The 17,301-nt window shown below is 39.5% G+C and overlaps 1 long non-coding RNA gene across 4 annotated transcripts; it reads left to right on the forward strand.

Moving 5' to 3' along the window:
- Positions 1-7,346: 7,346 nt before the first annotated feature.
- On the forward strand, positions 7,347-17,270 carry LOC121979504. 4 transcript variants are annotated; one of them, XR_006111407.1, is made up of 6 exons: positions 7,347-7,586; positions 8,705-8,796; positions 9,529-9,704; positions 15,160-15,382; positions 15,445-15,926; positions 16,581-17,270. It is a non-coding gene; the product is annotated as an uncharacterized LOC121979504 (long non-coding RNA). The 4 variants fall into 4 exon arrangements; XR_006111406.1 differs by lacking the exon at positions 9,529-9,704; XR_006111405.1 differs by lacking the exon at positions 8,705-8,796.
- The last annotated feature ends 31 nt before the right edge of the window (positions 17,271-17,301 follow it).

The raw sequence follows: 17,301 nt of genomic DNA on the forward strand, positions 1-17,301 counted from the left end.
CACCTCCGTGGCTTATCCGCAGAGCAATAGGCAGGTAGAAATCGCCAATCGGGAGATCCTGTGGATTCTTCGAGTTCGGCTCGACCATATCGGTGGCAGCTGAGTAGATGAGCTCCCAAGCGTGTTATGGGTGATTCGCACTACCCCTAAGGAGGGAACGGGGGTCTCGCCTTTCCACTTGGTGTACGGAGGAGAGGCTGTCGTTCCCGTGGAGGTCGGAGTAGAATCCGATCGGGTGCAATAGTACGACGTGAGTAACACCGAGCGGAGGCAGCTGGAGCTGGACCTGATAGACGAGGCGCGAGCCAAAGCAGCCATCTGGCTAATGGCGTACCTGCAAAGAATGAAGCAGAATTACAACAGGCGAGTGATTCTCAGGACATTCCAAGTCGGTGACTTTGTATGGAAGAAGGTGAAGTCGGTCGGCGATGTGAGCAAGCTGGAGGCACCCTGGGCTGGGCCCTTTAAGGTCATCGAGACGCTCCGATCGGACGCCAATTACCTCAAAGATGAAGATAGACGGCAGCTAGAACGACCATGGAGTGCTAAACATTTCCAGTCGTACCGAGCTGGATGAAAGGTGTGCCAATGTAATTCATTATATGTACTTTCCGGTCCTCGACTCCCTTTGAATGCAAGAATGATATCAAAAAGCAAAGAATACGCCGAACATCTAGGCTCCATGAAGACCGTCGAGCGGCTACGTTAAACTCTAGAGTCGGACCGACGACTATAAACCCCCCTGTTTGAAGACCGTCGAGTGGCGACATTAAACTTTAGAGTCGAACCGGCGACTATAAACCCCCCCCGCCCTGAAGACCGTCGAGCGGCGACGTTAAATTCTAGAGTCGGACCGGCGACTATAAACCCCCCGGCCTGAAGACCGTAGAGCGACGACATTAAACTCTAGAGTCGGACCAGCGACTATAAACCCCCCGGCCTGAAGACTGTCGAGTGGCGACGTTAAACTCTCAAGTCGGACCGGCGACTATAAACCCCCCGGCCTGAAGACCGTCGAGCGACGACGTTAAACTCTAGAGTCGGACAGGCGACTATAAACCCCCCGGCCCGAAGATCGTCGAGCGGCGACGTTAAATTCTAGAGTCGAACCGGCGGCTATAAACCCCCCGGCCCGAAGATCGTCGAGCGGCGACGTTAAACTCTAGAGTCGGACCGGCGACTATAAACCCCCTGGCCCAAAGACCGTCGAGCGACGACGTTAAATTCTAGAGTCAGACTGGTGACTATAAACCCCCTACCTGAAGACCGTCGAGCAGCGACGTTAAACTCTAGAGTCAGACCGGCGACTATAAATCCCCCGGCCTGAAGACCGTCGAGCGGAGACGTTAAACTCCAGAGTCGAACCGGCGACTGTAAACCCCCGGCTCGTAGACCGTCGAACGGCAACCATAGGGTTCAGCCTTGGCACTACGTAATCCTAATGGAACTTACGGAAGAGTGATGGTCTTGTACTCGACTGCCGAGCGGTAGCTCAAAGATCGAGAGGCGAAGACTTGCACGAGTCAGACAGCTCGCTCGAATACACACGGCAATTGGACGAGCAGACAAGGAAAGGTCAAAGAAGGTTCATTGATCAAAATAAGCCGAACGACGAGTACACATAGTGAAATAGGGCGAACGGCCAATATACATCCACGACTTCACTCTAAATAATTAAAAATCTCATCCGAAATCGTGGCCAGAAGATCAGCATGATCACGGACGGGAATAGTGAAATCCTCAGGAAGCCGGCCCTTTGTCTTTAGATAGTCAGCCGTGGCGGTGATGGCCAACTCGAACGCATGGACGAGCCGAGCGCAAGCTTTTTCAACAAATTTCTCCGAGAGGATGTAATTCTGCTGCATGATAGTGACTCAACCAGGTTCGACCTCCTGATATTCTTTGAAGGCGGCTCGGGAGGCCTCTAGTGCATCTTGAAAGGTCTTCAGATCACTCTGAAGAGCGGCCACCTCTGCCGAGGCTCGAACGACCATTCTTCTCGGCAGTGAGCAGGTCGGTCAACTCGTTGACTTTCAGCTCAAGCGCCTAGGCCTCAGCATTCTTCGTCTCCAGGTCGGTGATGGCCTGATTCTTCCTGGTGGCGGCCAAAGTGATCTTCTTGTCGTATGTTTTGACCTGGGTTTCGAGCCGGTCCACCATAGTTTGCAAGCCTGAAGATTTGTGTCGCTCGACCTCTAGCAGTTTGTTGGTCTTATCCAGGTCGGCCTTCAGCTCGGCATAAGAAGGGCCTTGAGGGGGAGCCCGACCAGAGACCTTGAGCTTTTTGAACTCCTCTTCAAGGAAAGCTAAGCGGTAGCATACCGCTATACTTTCCACCCAATATTGCAACCCGATTAAAAGAAAAATAGATAGTACTGAACGGAGAAGGAGAAATGAAGGCTTGTGATAAAAGTTACCCCGGTGGTTTGTTACAGATAGCTGTTGCTGAGCAGCCCAAGGGGCATCAGACCCACGCGCGCTCGGGCATCCTCCCAGACTTTCGTGAGGGGTCCCCGGACGGTTATTAAGTGTTTGGGGCTCGTCGACTGTTCGGCCACCTGCATATATTCCTCTGTCGGTAGATGGAGTAAGGCCTTGACAGTCCTGCGCCGGCCCGGAGTAGATTGAGCGGACGTGGAAGGGGCAGAATATTGTCCGACTGGCTCAGAGCGAATAAGAGATCGCTTGATTATCCGTGGAGCCGGAGGGAACGAGCTAAGAGGCTGAGTAGCGACGGGGTCGGAAGGCCAATCTCCTTGATAGGGGGTCCGGTCAGAAGACAGCGCTTCCACAGTCGCGGGAGCCAGCGGAGGAGGATCGTCCATCTGCTCGGACACGTGAACTGCTGAGGTGGTCGAGTGGGTTGGTGTGCCCATTCGGCGGCGTTTGCGTCCAACCAAAGGGAATTCATCATCGGAAGACTCGGCTTCCTCGGGCTGAGTGGCCGGTTGCATTCGATGCTAGTACTCGATGGAGCGGTCTCTCCAGCTGCATCAGTAGTGACCGTCCGAGCGGCAGATGCATCGCCCGCCGTCTACACCTCTTCGCTCTCGCCTTCATGAGAGTCAACCGGGGTGATGCCAAGTCTCTCCGCCTCCTGCGCTGCAGCCACCTCTATCTCGATGGTCTTGCGTTTCAGCATGCCGAACACCACCGATTTCATCATGGTCTCAACTGCAAGAAAGAGAAAAGAAATCAGTTAGACTCAAGAAAAAGGAGAGAAAGTTATTTCTTATCTGAGTCGTTCGGAAGTCGCGTTCGGATCGGGCTTAAGTCAAATAGATACAACATCCCTTCGGGCAGCAGCTTATGGATGTCCAACTTCAGCCCGGCCAGCAAGCTAGCCGCGTGTAGAAAAGTGGGCTTGGTCCTATACCTCTTCAGCTCGGGGGGAGGTGGCAGCGAAGTTTGTCATTGGGTTCGGAAGGGTGGCGGCTCGGGAAAACTCAAAAAGAAGAAATGATCCTTCCAATGCTTGTTGGAAGTAGACATTTTATCAAAGAAAACTAAGCCGATTCGAGCTTGAAATAAGAAGGTGTCCAGCTCGGACTGCTTGGGATAGTAAAAATAATGAAAAATTTGAGCCTTAAGGGGGATGTTGTGCACTCGGAAGAGCACAACTACGCCGCACAGCAGCCTGAAGGAGTTGGGCACGAGCTGGCCGAGCGGAATACGAAAGTAGTTGCACACTTCTATGTTGAATGGGTGGATTAGAAACCTAAGGCCACCTATGAATTGGTCGCGGAAGAAAGTAACAGTGCCGGCCGGTGGGTCATGAGGCCGGTCGGACGACTCAGCCAAGGTGAGTTTGTGGTCAGTAGGGATGTCATATGCATTGATCAGTTTAAAGGCATCTCCCGAGTTAAACCAACTCTCCATGGCTTGATACCAAAGCCCGAGAGAGGGGGCGGACGAACTGGCCATGATCGGAAGGTGAATAACGCAGAAGCTTCGTCGGATAGATCGACGGAAAGAACAACGAAAGAGGCGACGCCAAGGAAAGCAAGGGGAAGCAAACGGGAAAACAAGAAAGGATTAGGGAGCTTACAAAAGTAGACCTAGGAGAGGGAGGGGGAGGATCATCAGAGCACTGGAGGTCGAGGAAGCCGGTGAAACAGGCAGAAGCAGCAATGATGGAATAGTTGTCGGTGCCTGTGCTTTATAAACATAGGGCTCGGTCAGCCTTAGCCGTCTGATCCAGGTCATCGGGATCGAAGTCGACATCTGATCGTCGACTTCAAACCGCCGCCTGTCCCATCGGAGCTGATGCCCTCGCCGTGCGATGATGGCGGTGGCACCACGTGGCGGCAGGTTAGAGGGTGGCATTTAATGAACACCATTACGCGGGCGTGGGTGCGTGCTCGTCCTTAATGACGAGGATTTGCATGAATTTCGGGGGGATCCTGAAGACGTCAGCATTGGTCACCCTCGGGTTAGCGAGGCAATCAACGGTGATCAAAACCTTTCTAGGCCTAGCGAGTGGATCACTGAGCGGCAAAATGGCACCCTCACAGCTCTTGAGCGGGAGAGCACTCGATTCATCGGCCGAGCGACCATTATGCCACCGAACTAATAGTCCAGTCAGTCGGACTTGCAGCCTCCTTCGACTAGACTTGAGGGGGAGGCATGTGATCCGGTAACAAGAGTGGAATCCCGTACGAGACAGAGGGTAAATGACACGTGGAGGTCAAAGCCAAGATAGTCAACCTAAAAGTATGGCCGATCGGAAGGCCACCTGGCTGATCGACCACGACCGCGCTCGGAGCGACGCAGAAACAGCTCGATTGCGGGTTGGGTTTCCGACGTTCATGAGTCCGCCTAAGAGAGTTAAGGCGCCGGGCAACCTGTTCGCTCAGGCGAGCTGCGGAACAACGAAGACGACATTCCCGTCCGAGTATGAGGCCGAGCGGCCTTCCCGCTCGGTCCAAAACATGTCCTCTCTCGGACGGCAGTGAGTCCAAGCATCTCTCCCGTCCAGGCTAGTAACAGACAAAAGGTGCAGAAGAGGACGAAGGGGACAGCGGGTGATGTCCTTCTCGAGAAATGTATCGTCGACTAACAGCATGGTCGGCGGCCGGACCAGACAGAGAATCGTACGGTGGAAGTTTCCACTGTCATGTCGGAGACATGCTCAGACGGTTGCGATATGACGTCAGACGTACTTTTCTGACACATCCATTTTGAGGTATGTCTTGGGAAGCATGCACGCCTCTAGAAGCGTGCACGCGCCTCCCAGGGGTCTTATATAAGGACCCCTAGACTTCAACGGAGGTAGGCATGATCATCTACTGTAGCTCTTTGCCTCGTTATTCTGCTTCAATTTCTTCTCGCCTGACTTGAGCGTCGAAGGGCCGTCGTCGGAATCCCCTCCCCGGCTCGATTTTGCTGCAGGTTCACCGGAGTCCACGTCAGCCCAGAGTCTACACGGAATCAGCAGAGAGCGCTACGTCCCTAACGTCCGTCTACTCGACTCTCAAACAGGATCACTATTAATAGAGGGTTTTGAAAATTTTATTAATAAAGGGTTTTGAGCGAATTTCTGCACCGGGGGAGAGAAAATTAGAAAGAGACATTGGCGGAGAAGATGACACAACGTTGGAAGAAAAGTCGGCGGAGTTAAAAATATATTAGGCTTATAAAAATTTATGGAAGATAAGATGGAGATTTATGAAATTATATAAGGATATTTTAGATAAACAAATTATTAAAATAAGATCTTTTTTTAAAAAGTAAGGAAAGTAAGGTCTTCCCTACTTTTTTTAAAAACAGCTTATAATCTCCAAAACAACTTATTTGACAGCTTATAAGTTGTTTGAAAAAAAATTTGCCAAACAAATTTGAAGAGCTTATAAGTTCCAAAACATCTTATAAACTGTATTCGAGAGCTTATAAGCTCAGTCAATCACCCTCTAAACTGAATTAATTGACTGAATTTGAAAATTCAATTTTTTTTATAAAAAATATGATTATTTTGATAATTCAGTTAGGTTTAAGTTCAATTTTAAAAATCCTAATTCCATTAAATCAAATAAATCAATATTTATAGTCAAACGGGTTAAACGTACCACAAGCATGTCAGTGTGAGAACTTCTCCGTTAAATCTTTAGCACGAGATACGACCTTGCCATGGCATGGTTAGGCCGTGTTTCTCACTGGACCTTCGAAAAATATATTATTGTTGAAAATTTCTTAATTTAAATTTTATTAAATTAATCAATATTTTATCTTCAATTTTTATAGAAATATTTTATCGGTTTAATTAGTTAAAAAAATTTAATTGGTTTAATTTTGAATAAATCTATTCGATCAGTTTAAGTTTAAACCAATTGATCATTAGGGTGAGGCACGTGGGTCCACGTCTTTTTGGATAAGATGCATTCTGTGTAGTTGTTTAGTTGCTTCGGTTTACCTTTTAAGGTTTGTTTATAGGGCAAAGTATCCTAAAATCCTCTTGCAAAGTTTTAACTTTGCCGTCATTCTCTATATTAAAGAATATTTATTTCAATTTTTTAATCCATATCAATTCACCTAATGCATTAGTTGTGCATAAATTTCGAGAAATTATTACAAAATATAAGTAAAAAAAATTCAAAAGGAGTATCATTCCTCCAAAATAAAATATAATTCATCTTAAATTCAGTATTATTTAAATTCAAATTTAGTACATTATTTATACACACAATTTTTAGGTTTATGATAAAATATAAATACAAGATGAAGAATAATTCATTCTAATTTTAGCATAATTCTTATGCATATATTTTTTAGGGACTTAAAATATAAGTACAAAAAATCTATAATATGATATAAATTAAGAGGGATGTTTTTTTAAAAATTTCAAAATTTAGTATAGAACAATTTTCACAATCTAAAATCTAAATTTTAAATTCTTTACACATTCTCCTCATAATAATGTGGCTACGCCTTTGGTCATCATTGACCTGCATTCATAACTTAACTGATTCGGTATAATATCAAAATCTTATACCATGTATAATACTCAAAACTTTAGTATATAAAAAAATCATACTGATAATTGAGAAAACAATATTTAAGAGATATATTTTAAAAATAAAATTCCAAACTGTTTTAAATTTTAGTAAGTAGAGATTACAACCGAATTACTAATTGCATAAACAAAATAAAGTATACAACAAATGTTTTTTATAAAAAATAAATGCGGAATAAAAATAGAATCTAATATTTGTAAAAAAATCTGTTTAATTTTTTTTAAACATATAAAATTTCGTTTTAAATTTAGAAAAATTAGAAAGAAATTTATTAGGTAATTATAAATTTATTTTATTTTAATAAAATAAAAACTCAATTCTCCTAAATACCTAATCTTCTTCTCTTCGTCGTGCGACACCCGCCGCGTCCACATCGCCCGGTCCGGCGTTACTTATTCGTGGTCTTCCGCCATGGACGACGACGCCCAATACCAGTCAATCCAAGACTACGCCCGCCCAACCGATCTTCCATGCAGGGCACAGCCTCCTGGGATTAATCACATTGCGTCTCAAGTGACGGCGGCGAGGACATTTGGCACGCTCGATTGCGCTGTTGTGGCGATCCGACACCCGCGGGTATACTTATTTTCCTAATTGCCCAAATTTCTTCTATTTATTTTTTCCTCTTTTCTTTTGTGCTGCTTTTGCCCAGGCATTTCAAACATTTTGTAGGAAATATTCACGTGCCTCTTCTTTATGGTTCATATTATATTTGTTTAGGGTTTGAGATTTGATAAATTTTAGCACTAATTAGGATGTCTTCCTTAACAAAAATAAATTTGTTCATTTTATTCTTTGTGTTCCAAAACTTGATTAAACTTTTGCTAATCTTGTCATTTGTTTCATATATTACATAATGTTATGAGATGTTATTTCCCCATAGAAATATCAGGTTTCAGTTTGTTTGATTCAGTAATTTTCCTTTTATTTTGTTTCATGAAACATGTTGACAAAGTGCAGTGTATATGAATAACCAGAGCATATGTAAATCTCAATCACCAAAAATTTTTATGTTTAAAATTAAGTAGGGAACTAATTTATTTTATTGGATATCTTATTTTTAAGATTTTTTTTCTATTTATTATAACATCATTCTCCTAGAAGAACATAACACATCAAGTGAGGAAACTAAAATATCATGATCAGGTGTTGTATATCCAGTACATGATTTAAGATCTTGTGTTAGCTGGTGATAGTAGAAATTTACCACTTAGTAAATTTTGTAAATTTGATATTGATTGACACTAGTAATATATCCTATGATATCTGACATGATCATTCACATGAGTTTTATAGTGTGTTGACATTTAGACATGCTTTGTCATGCTTAAACAAATTGAATACTAGTAATCTTTATTTTTTTAATCTTATTTTTTATAATTGCTATTGCTTTATTTGTAAATGGAAATAAATTAAGTAGAAGAAGATTATATTAGTAAAAATTTGGATGAATTCATTCATCTTGACATGCATTGAAGTAAAAAATAAGTAAAAATCAATTTTATTTTATCCTTTTTAATTTAACTATCTAATTGAAATAATCTTTTTAAATGAAAAAAATATTAAATCACTAAAATTCATTTGAATTTATCTTAGCTTGTTTTAATTAATAAAAGGTTTGGTTTGATATTGTACTAAAAGTTTAATTTAAAGGTCTATCTTATTGCTATATTCTTACTAAGGAATGTAATCAGGTGTAGGTCTTAACTTAGGATGCCTCCTATTGCTACATGGTGCATTGCCAGTAATTTCAAAATATTGAAAGAGGTTGGATGCCAAAGACAAGGTCATTAGTTATACTTTCCTTTATTTATTGATAGTTGATAGAAACATTCTAAGCTTTTGGAACTTCGTTTGAGACAATATATGTAATATGTCTTGAAAGTCTTACTAAGAGCTAGCAAAAGGTATAAAAAAATATGAAATTTGTGTTTCTTGAGTGGACTTGTATTCAAGCCAATTCTTGATCTTAATTTTTCTAAAGTCTATGAAAATACCTTTATTAGACATAGACATAACCATGAGGAAGGATATATGGGGTTGTGAAAAAATAATACTCTTGAGATTGCTAGGCACTTTTGAGTTTGAAGGACTAATTATAATTGCTTCAAGTAAGGTATATCTTATTATCAAAGGAGACTACCAAGAACTATGAAGGGTCACATGACTTGATTTATCACACTCATGAATGTTATTTGAAAGGTTGAAGAGTATGACCAATCTTTTGTTCAACTAATCATATGTTGTAAAAGTAATCTTTCATTCATCACCAATTCTTCCATTCATTATCTTGCATTCAACTAATCCAGCTATCATGATTGTCATTTTCACAACTCATCCTATCTTGTGCAAGTTATCTTCCATTCATGTACTTGCTAAGTCATAGATTTTAGCACTAACATGACACAATAACTCATACTTTACCTAAAAACATTTTTTTGTTTCAAAACTCATACATAGTCCAATTTGTATCTCATTTGTTTTATTTTATATTGACATATGCTCTATATGGTTGTAGAAAAAAGATTTGGGACGAGAAGTGGTTGAATTTGATGTTTTTGAATGAATGCACAAAAGAAAGCAAGGTAGTGAGTTTGTTGACAACAAATCGGTGTCCGTGAAGAAAAGCTTATCGAGAAAGGTAGGAAAACCGAAGAAAATCTCAAGAAGATGGTTCGTAGGATAATTTAAGAGGTGAGATATATAGATCATTTATATACAGGAGGATCTAGTACCCGAGAGTGTCGTGATACATGAAATATAGATTAAAGTAGTTGGATTTAAAAATTTATTAGTTTCTTACAATTTGATTAATAGTGAAATTTATTTGGATGATGTGAATATTTATTTAATCTCAATATTAATTGTATCATATGTTTGGATTAGAAATTAGTTATTTTAAATATTTTAATTTATTTGAAATGCGTTAGTGTTTCTTGTAAAGTAATATGTAGATAAGAATATATAAATAGAATATAATAAAAAATTAGCTATTGATTTATAAATAGAATTATAAATAGATTAAAATTATATTTGATATATTATTTGAGATAGATTAATTACATATTTAAAATAAAATTTGGACGTAAAATTTGTATTTGAAACTAATTTCTTTAGGTCAATTTAAAAATAGATTTATAAACGACTTTCTAATCTGTTTCTATATTAGAGACGAAATATGACTTTCAATAATGGATTTTAGAGACGGAATATTCCGTCTCAAACTTTCTTTGGAGACAGAAAAATCGCTTTCCGCATACGGAATACCAAACTATTCGTCTCTAAAACTCTATTTTCTTGTAGTGATGTCGATATACCGATTTTCATTATGGTATAAATTATATACAATTTACATTCAAATTCCAGTATCAATATGGTACACGGAATACCAAACTATTAAATTACATACCGATATCATACCGAAATTTTTTGATATTTTTCCCACCTCTATTCGGAAGTCGGAACTAAGTTATCTAGCTTTCTACAAGAATATCAGTTCATGAATCTAACTTAAAAATAGTTTGGTTTATGTATCTTTGAGATCGCAACTAAGAAACTAAATGCATGCAAAGTCCTGATGCAACTAAGAAACAGTTTGCTACCTAGTTTTTGTTAGGGTTGATTTGTAGTTTGAGAAAGGGGGGGGGGGGGGTTGAATAGCTCGTCGCACTTCGTTTGCTTGCTTTGGTGTTGTTGATATGCAGCGGAAAGACTCGAAACAAGACTCACAACGTTAACACGAGGATTTACTTGGTATCCACCTCAAGAAGAGGTGATTAATCCAAGGATCCGACCCTCACTCACACATCCACTATGAAAACACTCCTTTTCGATAACTACTGAAGGTAGAGAAGCCTTGTACAACACTCATAATACAACAAGAAGAAAAAGGGAAGCAAATACAAGTAAAATGTTACAAGATTTATAACATGAAACCGAAACCCTAGCTTCTTCTTCTTGCTTGAATACACCTCTTGACTTGCTTGGAAGTGTACCAACACTCCGCTCTAAGCCTCCAAGATCTGGCGTGTGTCTGTGAGCTCGGTGGAGAAAGTTGCGTGAGGTTTTGGGATGAAGCTCATGAAGAACTGACGAAGAAATCGCTCGCCAACGGCTTTAACCTTTGCAACGGTCACTTCCCAATCGATTGACCAATCGATTGGGGAGACTTGAATCGATCGGTCTATCCATTCAAAGCACCTCTGTGCTCTGTTGGAAAAGGCCTGAATCGATTGCCCGATCGATTCAGCCTTTATCATGTTGCGCGCAATTTCCAGCCGCCAATCGATTGGCGGTGCCCAATCGATCGGCTAATCGATTGGCGGTGCCTAATCGCTCGGTTGATCGATTGGGAAGGCTTCTGTGCGCGCGATATAAGCTCCCAATCGATCAACCGATCGATTGGGCTGTTGTTTATCGCACTACTCTCCCAATCGATCGGCTGATCGATTGGGCTTCGGTTCAATCGATCGGTTGATCGATTTACCACCCTTGACTTGCTTAACTCAAGCTCAAGGGCTCCCAATTCCAACATCCGGTCAACCTTGACCTGTTGGAATTACTTATGCCTAGCATCCGGTCAACCTTGACCTGCCAGGACTTCTTCACCAAGTGTCCGGTCAATCCTTTACTCACTTGGACTTTTCTCCTCGTGTCAACTGTCCGGTCAACCTTGACCCACTTGGACTTATCGTCTTGTGCCAAGTATCCGGTCCTCCATGACCCACTTGGACTTCCTTTCACCAGATGTCTGGTCACCCTTGACCCATCTGGATTTCCTTGTGCCAAGTATTCAGTCACTTCTTTGACCTACTTGGACTTCTCAATACCAGGTGTCTGGTCAACCTTAACCCACTTGGATTTCCACGTGTCTGACTTCACTCACCAGGTCTTTGCATCTACCTAGCTTCACTCACTAGGACTTTTCATCTGTCTGGCTCCACTCACCGGCACTTTCTATCTGCTTGGCTTCACTCACTAGGATTTTCCCACTGTCCGGCTTCACTCACCGGGACTTTCACCTGCCTAGCTTCACTCACTAGGTCTTTCACCTGCCTTCACTCACTAGGTCTTTCACCTGGCTTCACTCACCAGGATTTCCCAACTGCCTACCTTCATTCACTAGGTCTTTACCTAGCTTCACTCACCAGGATTTCCAAATGTCGAGCTTCACTCACCGAGATTTCCCCTTGCCTAACCTCCAGTTAGGACTTTCCCAGTCAAGTATCCGGTCAACCCTTTGACTTACTTAACTCTTTTTTACATTTAACTGATTAGTCCTTGACCAGAGAGGAATTGTATCAACAATCTCCCCAAACAGATGATTGCATTTACAATCTCCATGTATTATCAAACATCGAAACTCAAACATCAAGACTCAAATTTAAGCCAACTCAAGCATAGTCAACCAGGTCAACCTTGACCTATAGATATTGCACCAACAGTTTTGGTTGTGGATGAAAAATAAGCTAGTTTTACTCAAAAGTTCTAATTTAGGTATTTGGGTAGTGAGCTAATAATTGTGGTCAATTATCCTGTTCCTATCAATTCTTTATTTTGAAAGCCATAAAAAAATTAAAAAAAAATGCCTTCGGGGCTACGGTGTAGCGGAAGAGCACCAAGTTATCATCTAGACACCCGCGGTTTGATCCCAACTATGACGTATTTGCAAGAATTTTTTCTCTAAATGGGGTGCGCAACCACGAGATGCTGAGCTTTTGGGTTACTCGTTGAAAGTGCTTCTCGATTTACCCTAGCGGCCGGTGGAAAACTTTCGTGGGGCCGGGCCAGTCGTCCCAGGTTCGATGTTATTTGGTTTATATTTTTTTTTTTATTTTAAAAATTTAGAAAAATTAAAATAACTTCTGTATATCAATGTCAAGGAGAAAGAAAAATATTTTTATTGAAGATTTTTATTTCATTTCCTGGCATGTACAGAGAAAATAGCATCACATATTATTGGATACCCTCACATGGGGCCCAAGAGAGAACTTAAATTTGCATTGAAATCCTTTTGAATGGAAACAACAATTTTGATGACTTGCAAATAAGAGTGGGCAAATTTTCATTTAAATCGACTTAATCGATCGAACTAATCAAATTTAAAAGTTTAATTCGGTTATTTCAGGAATTTATTTTTAAAATATCGATTATTTTAGATAATTCAAGTTTGATTTCAATTTTTAAACTTCTATTGGGTTAAATTGTATAAACTGATATCCTCTTTTACAATCATCACAATTGTTAGAGATTTGGATGAGTGATGATATCCAACTTGTGATTTTACACGATCTCCAATTGGTACCACATTCTCAAAGTTGTCACTAGAAATGATAAACAAACACACGTGTTCTCAAAATCATCGATTTAAAAGTTAAAATCAGATAGAAATATATTATTATTGAAAAGTTCAGTTAATTCAGTCGAAAACCAAATTATTTGATATTTTATTTGTTTGGTTTATTCAATTTTTATTGAAAAGTTTTGTCTGTTCGATTAGTTTGAAATTTTTTTAATTTATTCAATTTCAATTAAATCAATTCAGTTTTGAATTGATTACTCAGCCTTACTGTTGTTTCTTTTCAAGATCTTGTTGGTCGGTGCCCTGCTAGTTCTTGAGGGTTTGATTTGTTAATCGTTTGATTTGTTAATCGTGATGCAAATATAAGGATGTTTAACTTGCTTGTAGGGGCCAAAAGTCTTTCTTGCTTAATTTTCTCTTATTTTCTTAGTTGATTATTCTTTCTTTTTCTTTTTTTCTTTTAAATTACTGTCAAAATTCATTTTGATGGATCCGAATGAAATTGTGCATGTCTTGTTCTTTATTACCGTGTACTTATGGGATGTTTTGTGAAATTTAAATTTGATTTATCTTTGAATCTAATATGAGATCCTATAATTCTACGAGGTTGAATTATTTTCAGCGATTTGATGTTTAAATTGACCATTGTTTTCATTTTGCCTTAATAATTTAAAATATTTTTAAACATAATTTATTTTTCCTTGTCGAACATCTTTTTTAGAGTTGACAAATTTTTGATTTATTTAATTTAATTGGTTTTGTTCTCTTGTGTTTCTGTTGTGAAAGATATAATTTTAAATGTATATTGAAATTTAGATGTATAGTTTGTTGTCCAATAGAATTTACATATATTTCTATAATGATATGATATTATCCCCTTTAGACCTAACCTCTCATGAATTTATTTATGGACTTTACCCAAATGACATGATTTTTTCCATGGTCCTGGTCTCCGCTCAAACCCATCCATTTGGAAGTGCCCCCCATCTCGTTCATTCGAGGCCACTATTTCACCTACATGGTTCAATCTTGACCATGACTTTGATACCACTTATTTACCAATGAAATTATATCTCTTCACAATAGTATGATATTGTCCATTTATGACCTAAGCATATATCTATCAAAATGTTTGTGGTATATTAAAATTTAGATGTATCGTAAATTTATTAAACTATCAAAATGATGCCTTGAGAGCAGGCTGAGCAATCGACAAATTGATCGAGCTAATTAAACCGAATTGAAATTGAACAAATAAAAAAAATTCAAATTAACTAAACCAAACATATCTTTCCAATAAAAATCGAACCAATAAAATATTAATTAATTCAGTCAAAAATTAAATTAACCGAACTATGGTGTTGATTTCAAAAATTAACACTACTATGATGCAACTCCGGTTCGATTCGGTTTAGTTTAACTGAATTAAGACTATTAAAACTAAATCCAAATTGAATTAACTGTAATAGCCAATATTTTTTCTTAAAAGAAAATGAATTTCGGAAATAATCGAACCAAACTTTTAAATTCGGTCGATTTGGTAGATTAATTTGGTTTAATTTAAACTTTTGTTCACCCCTACTTGAGACATGTACACTGCATCCGTAATTTGATGCTATTTTCAAATAATTGTTGTGATTGGAGATTTATCTGAACAATGTATCCCATGATTAAATTTGTTGTCTTTCCTGAATTATGCAATTGGGAATTGAGACAATCTCTTGTCTTGTGACTTAATTGTTGCTCTCACTTCTGGAAAGCATTTTGCCTGTTTATAAGTAAAGATCCAAAATCAATCTCCAGTACATTTAGATCACCTTTGATACTTTTTCCTGGAGTTGTGTACAGATTTGTGTACTTAAAATATCACAAATAACGGGGAAGTTATTATGGAGTTGAAGGCCGCTGGCGCTTCATGGATTCAATTTGAAGAGCCAACCCTTGTTCTGGATCTTCAGTCCTATCAGTTAGAGGCATTCACAAAGGCTTACTCCGAACTATAATCATCTCTGTCAGGCTTGAGTGTGCTCATCGAGACTTACTTTACTGATGTCCCTGCAGAAGCATATAAGTTAGTTTGTTCATATTGGTCGACACCACATTGCAACTTTCAGATTATTTTAAAATTTCCAGGATTGTCACTGCTTTGAATGGTGTCTCGGGTTTTGGTTTTGACCTTGGACTTGATCAAGACTACAAGCTTCCCTGCTGGCAAATATCTTTTTGCAGGAGTTGTTGATGGAAGGAACATTTCGGCAAATGATCTTGCATCCTCTCTCAGCATACTTGAGACTTTTGAGGCCATTGTTGGCAAAGGTAATCATCCCTTGTGTTTTTTCCTGTATAATCATCTTTCTTTTTAATATGCAGATGATGGTATTTGATGTTTGCTTACATACAAGCTTGTTGTCTCTACATCTTGCTAACTCATGCACGCTGACCTTGTCAATGAGTCACAATTGGACAGTGAGATTAAATCATAACTTGCATTTGCTGCTCAAAAAGTGATCGAAGTAAATTCATTACCTAAAGTATTGGCCGGTTAGAAGGATGAGGCTCAAAAAGTGATTGAAGTAAATGCATTGCCTAAAGTGTTGACTTGTCAGAAGGATGAGGTAGTTCTTTCTATCAAACTGATTTTATCTCATAAGAGCCTTTTGGAAAAAATGGAATTAATTCAATATCTTTCGGTCAATAGCTACCCAAAATTCTCCTATTTGGTTGTGTTAGAATGTAGTAAATAAACATAATGCTAAGTATTTCTTTCTTGTATTCTGATTTCATAAGGTGCCAATTTGGTGAGCTTTTTGAGTCATTGATATATGCGGAAGTTTTGAGAGATTATAATTCTTGACTTAGATTGAATTGCGGGATCTATAATTTATCAAATTGAAGCTCGTCTAAAGATTTATATTTGTTATCGGGTGAAATTCATAACAGCTCAGTCTTAGGTCCCAAAAATGTCGTTTAAAGTTTTTTCAAAGATTCCAAAAATTTTTAGTCCTTTTATTATCTTTTAGAGTTTATGATTAAGGTTATTTTCATAAGACTGTTTTCAATATTCATGTTCAAATCAACGGAATCAATAGTTTCCACTACGTCAACCATCAGTGTCACAAAAATGTTTTGGTACCTGATTTTAATGATGCATTCCACTAATTTCTAGTGCAATATGCTTGCCATGTAGTTTGTTCTCTTCCAGTTGCACTGGTATGTAAGCACATTTTTTTTTTAAATAATTGCATGTTTTTTTTTCTTGGTGCGATCAGGCTTTCTTTTCAGCTAATGCTGCTGCAGTCTTCAAGAAAGTCATCTCCTAGGGTGACCAATGAAGAAGCTTAAAAAGCTGTGGGTAGCTTAAGCTATGGTTGATTTGTGGTTTGTCATGCCTTAAGCATTCAGTGCTGGCGTTGTAAGCTGCTGCTTTGAAGGGTTCTGACCATCGCCGAGACACAAATCCCTCAATACCCTCTTCTGATCGAGTATTGGATCCTCGTTGAATTTGGAGGAAATTATCATCCGTAATTATTACACCTACGTATTTATAAGGATAATTGAATCATGGATCCTGAGGTCATTTGTTTTAATGAATTTTTGAGCTTGTGCCAACAGATTGATGCCCGCATGTGCTACTCAAACTTAAACGACATCATTCACTCCATCATTGACATGGATGCCGATGTGATCATGATTGAGAACTCTAAGTCCGACGAGCAACTCCTATCGGTGTTCCGAGAGGGAGTCAAGTATGGTGCTGGTATCAGCCCAATTTTCTCCTGATAACGTTGTTCTTGTTCTTGGTTAGAATTTTCTCCTAATAACGTTGTTATTGTCAATGAGCTTGTCTTAGAATTCTTTTTACTCTTTTTCTTGTGATTCCTAGTGGTGCATTGTGGGCTTTTCCTAGGCTGAGAGAACCCCAAACATAGTAGCTCAACCTATGATGCCGGCTTGATTCTTGTTTTTGAGCTCAAGTTTAGTTGCCTTTTT

This window comes from Zingiber officinale, chromosome 5A, assembly GCF_018446385.1.
Source record: "Zingiber officinale cultivar Zhangliang chromosome 5A, Zo_v1.1, whole genome shotgun sequence".
Classification (NCBI taxonomy): domain Eukaryota; kingdom Viridiplantae; phylum Streptophyta; class Magnoliopsida; order Zingiberales; family Zingiberaceae; genus Zingiber; species Zingiber officinale.